Consider the following 5,600-nt stretch of genomic DNA (forward strand, 5'->3'; position numbering starts at 1 on the left):
ATATCCACTTTCGCCATGCTCTTCTTGCTGTGATCCATGCTTATTCAAGGTGGTGAAGTGAGCTGCAGTCAATCAACCGAAGTGAAGGTCTTGCCCCAATTGACGCAAAGGGGGAGATTGTTAGGATTGGTGTGTTGCGTCTTGGGCTCGTTTCTTATTAGCCCAGTTTTGTAACCGGTTTGGGCCTGTCCAATCGTGCATTATTTTATTCTAGGGTTTTAGTATTTAAGGTGCATGCATGCATCCTTTGTTGCAACGCTTTTGATTATTCTTATAACAGTATTGCAAACCCTAGCGCACATCTACAGTGAAAGTTCTTAATCCAGCTCCACTGAGGCGTGACTACGTTTGAATCATAAGCTTTATATTGGTTATATATTGTGTTCTTTGTCTTGTTTGATTTAATAGTTTGTTCTTCTTTGATTTACCTGTGAAAGATCTAAACGATCAAGAGATTTTATCTCAGCACTTCTTCCTAAGGCTGAAATCCGAAACAGCCTCAGAGCTCATCAATTTTGTCAAAGGAATAGATGTTCTTATCAAACTCCCAGTTAGGAGAATCCGAAGTGACAATGGATCAGAATTCACTAATTCCACCATTGAGAAATTCTTCACAGAGAAAGGAATTGACCACAACTTCTCAGCTCTTTATACTCCACAACAGAATGGTGTTGTCGAAAGACGTAATAGAATTGTCATTGAAGCTGCTCAATCCATGCTAAACTTTGCAAATCTACCACTTTACCTCTGGGCTGAAGCCGTATCAACTGCCAGTTTCACTCAAAATCAGAGTATCATCAATCGACGCCTCAACATGACACCGTACGAAGCAATGAATGGTCGGAAGCCAACAACCTCGTTTCTTCATGTTTTTGGATGCAGATGCTTCATCAAGAACAACCGTGATCAGTTTACCAAGTTCCAACCTAAAGTTGATGAAGCCATCTTCCTTAGGTACTCTTCAAAATCAAAAGCTTATAGAGTTCTTAACCGGATAACGCGTGTTCTAGAAGAAAGCTTTGATGTTACTTTCGATGACAACTTCGTTCGGAATTCTGGCCCAACCCATATTACAACTCACATTATGGAGTCCGATGCTCCACCACCAGGATGTCTGAACCCGCAAACAATTGTTGAAGTTGATTTTGAAACTCTCTTTGGACCTTACGAAATAGCCTCCTTGATTCGGAATCTTGAACAAGGCCAATCCCTACTCCTGTATCTCCTTTGGAAGCTCCTGTCTCTCAAAACATCTCTAGTCCGATCCCAAGTCTCCCTCCATTTGATTCCAAACCGTTTCAACCTTCTCAGGTTGACGGGTAGAATGCTCATCCCTCTCTTGAATGAAATATGGATGGCTTCCATGATGCTGCTGCTGATTTTGATGACACCAATCCTATCAACATTTATGAAAATGAAAATTTCTTTGAGTTCCTTTTTGACGATGATGTCAACCTCTCCTGTTTAGAAGTTCAGGGGAGCATCATCCTCATACTCAAACCATTCAGGGGAGGGGGAATCAATCATACTGTTGATATCGGATCGACTACTGCACAAGAACTCCCAAGGTTACACGTCTGTACAAAGGATCATCCTCCGAACCAAGTAATCGGAAACCCTAATGCTAGTGTCCAGACTCGTTCTGCTACAAGTATCCAAAATGAATGCCATTTCTCGGCATTTATATCCATGGTTGAAGATCAAATGGAGAGAATCTCACGCTGGTTCAAATTTATGTGGATGACATCATTTTTGGATCTACGGACTCATTTATGGTTGCTGAATTTGCTAAACTAATGATCAATCGATTCGAAATGAGCATAAATAGGGAGTTAAGCTTCTTTCTTGGCGTCCAAGTCAAACAAACTAACCGAGGAATCTTCATTCACCAGGAGAAGTACATTTCGGAACTCCTCAAGAAATACTCAATGGACACCTGTGCCTCAGCCAAGGTACCAATAGCCTTCAGACACAAGATCTTTGACGATCCTTCAGGTGTTTCAGTTGATGAAAAGAAGTACTGAGGAATGATTGGATCTTTGCTCTATCTCACAGCAAGTCGTCCGGATATCATGTTTTCCACATGTTTGTGTGTCAGATTTCAAGTCAACCCAAAGATGTCTCATCTCTTGGCTATGAAACAAACTTTCTATTACCTCAAAGGTACAAAGAGTCTCGAAATCTAGTATCCAGCAAACGAGAGCTTCCTACTTCAAGCCTATTCAGATTCAAACTATGGTGGTCTTCCACTTGATAGAAAAAGCACTTCAGGTGGATGTCAGTTCTTAAGTTGTCGTTTGGTAAGTTGGTCATCCAAGAAACAGAACTGCATTGCACTCTCAACAGCTAAAGTCGAATACATTGTTGCTGCCAGCTGTACATCTCCGGTTCTGTGTATGAAATCTCAACTCTTGGATTATGGTTACCGCTTTAAACATATTCCTATATATTGTGATTCTCAAAGTGCCATTGCGATTTCTCACAATCCAATTTAGCACTCAATGACTAAGCACATTGATATAAGGTACCATTTTATAAAAGAGCATGTTCTAAATGGTAACATTGAACTCATTTTTGTTCCATCTGACGGTGAGATTGCTGACGTTTTTACTAACACATTAGACAAAACCAAATTAAATGGTTTTCTGAACAAGATGGGTATGATGATGCTAGATCCTCAGTTCTTTGAACATACTTGTTCTCTTAGATAGAAGTATTCGAAAGGAAATTAATGTCGATCTTAAACACCGTTTTTTTCATCTCGGAACTACTTTCTCTCGGAATACATAGGATCATTTTACTTGTCTTTATTTTTGACCATCACTTGAGTTTTAAGCTGTACAGTTCATCCAGATTATTTGTTTTTCAAAGTCCACATAGTCATAGTGCTCAAATATTCAACTCAGAATATACTTCATAATGACATCCTGGAATTACACTCCGGAAAGGTATTGCATTTTGCACTTCTAAATTTCAAAATTCACTCCGGAAGTTTTCTTAAATCTTACTTCGGACTGCTTTACAAATAATGTTTGGAAACTTCTCCAAATCCATCCTAAAAATTCTTCAAAATCATTATTTCGGAATTTTTTCTCCGGAATCATAAACTTTTTCCGGAATCGCAATCAATTTTTCAAAATGACCATGTTCCGGAATCGCAATAAACTTTTTATTGGAATCGCAATCAATTTTCGACTCCGAAATCGAATTTTCTTTAACTAAAACTCTCTCCGAATTATTTCCCTTTCCAGACCATTTTTGAAAATGACCATGTTCCGGAGCACAAGTCTTTATCCTCCGGCTCTTACACTGTCCGGAACCGCTCATCCGGAATTTGAAAGGTTTATAAGGCAAAACTTTTCCTTCCCAATTCAAATCAACCCCCAAAAAGTCATTTTTTATTTAATGCAACCCGTTTCGAATTCGGACCCTCATCATTACCATTCTTAACTCGACCCATTTCCCTTACCTATATATACCCATCGAAACCCCCTTTTACCTCTTTACGCACACAAACCTTCCAAAACCTCGATTTCTCTCTGTGTTCATCTTGTTCTTCAAGCACTCATCCATCTACAACAATGGCTTCCCAATCTTCTCCACAGAAAAATGCACCAACTGCCTCCACTCCCAAGAAGTCGATTGCAAAGAAGAAACCCTTGAAGGGATCATCATCTTCAACATCGCCTGAACCCTTTCTCATGGATACCACATTATTATTTTCACTAAACCCTATGGATTACGATAAATACATTACAGTTATGATAGAGTTCATTGCGAACCATCTCAACTCCATCCCTCTTACTAAAGTCCCTCGTCCACTTCATCATCTCCACAGGGCTATCACAACAATCAAAGAAGAAGACGATGTAGTGGAAACCAAAATCATTGGTGATATAATTGTTCCAATCTACAAATCCACTTTCTTAAAGGCGATTGGTGTTAAAGAAAACCCCATAGGATTCACAGTTCAAGAACGAACTGCAGAAGAATTTCAATTGTTCTTGAATCACATTGGGTACAACCAGGGCTAGAAAGCAAAAGACTTCAAGAAATCAGTCGTGTCCGGACTCTGGACCGTGCTGATGCATCTGATCGTTCGAGGACTATCCGAAAAGCACGGAGGTACGGATACTCTTAGCAAGGATTGGTTGTATGTGGTTTACAACATTTATTCCGGACGTGATAATGCGGTTGACATTCCGGAGGTACTATGGCAAGACTTCTGCAAGTTTTCCATCAAAAGAAAGGAGAATGAGATCTCAAGCCCTAGGTTTTGGGCTCTGACTCTTCAGCAACACTTCAAAGAGCTTTCCGAACCTCTCCCTTGTGCTGCGATTCCTCCGGAGATATTCATTTCCTTCAATACTGTTAAATCCTATAGAATTCTAGACCAATCTTCTTTTGGTACTCTCCAGAGGCTACCTCAACATATGTTGGACATTATTCCTTCCGATTCTCATCACTTGAAAAAACATTTCGTGGATTCAATTGTGTTTGACCCAACACCGTCTGCCCAAGTCCCCATTGAGCGTATTTTGAATGTGGCCATGCCAATATCTTCCGGACCAAGGAAGTCGAAGAAGTCCGCTAAGCGGAAAACGTCCCCTACTAAGTCGAAGCCACAAAAGAGAACCAAAGTCGGCTCTTCCTCTCCACAGGAAGATACTCATGACATTCAGGTTGACTCTGGCCGTCCGAACACCCCTCCTGCCCACTCATTTGAGGTACCCCCCAATGCTTCAATATCACAAGCACAAACGCACGGGGAGGCTCCACATAATCCACCCTTACCTTTTCAAAATATCGATGTCGGTGTTGACCATGGTTCCTTGCACCCCCTGGAACACACCCAGGTGTCACTTTTGATATCCCACTTGTTTCTACACGCACACACTCCGGAACCCCTATTCCGGACCATAGGCATTCTATCACACCCCGAAACCCAGGGCAGAAACGTTCTGGGGTGGAGGTGACTTCATGTTGAATATCATAACCAATGTACATAGTAACACAGTAAACACAAAACATTACATTACATCGAATCATTTACATTTTTTTGAGAGTAAAGTTATACAAGTGTTATACACATATATCATATGAAAAAAAGTAAAGACGAGTCTTCTAACGCTCCGTCTTCTCCAAAAGATGGCGGTGTACCTATCTAATGCAGACCTGAGAATACAAGCAGTTTGAAAATCAGCATAAAGCGGGTGAGTTCATAAGCGATTTAGTTTTGAAAAGAATGAGTTCCCTTTTGGTTTTCTGAAAAAGTTGTTATCCAAGAAAATCCCATTTTTTGTTATAAAAACAGTTTAGTTATCATTTGTTACCAATTCCATTTTGAGTTGTATGTTATCTCAAGAAAATCCCATATTTTCCTAATAGTTTGGTTATCCATTCGTTACTTAGTTCGTTTACGAGTTGTTATGTTATCCCAGGAAAATCCCATATTTTCCTAAGTGTTGTGGTTAGCTCTTGGTTTAGATTCTGACGTACTAGTAGCTACCATATTTATAGTATTAGTTAGGTATTCTGATATCCTAGTTATCCTACACACGAATGTCGATTATCTACTGTACTTAGTTGTATATTCGAAT

The sequence above is a fragment of the Lactuca serriola genome, chromosome 3 (assembly GCF_051521515.1).
Source record: "Lactuca serriola cultivar US96UC23 chromosome 3, Lser_US96UC23_V15, whole genome shotgun sequence".
NCBI classification, from domain to species: Eukaryota; Viridiplantae; Streptophyta; class Magnoliopsida; order Asterales; family Asteraceae; genus Lactuca; species Lactuca serriola.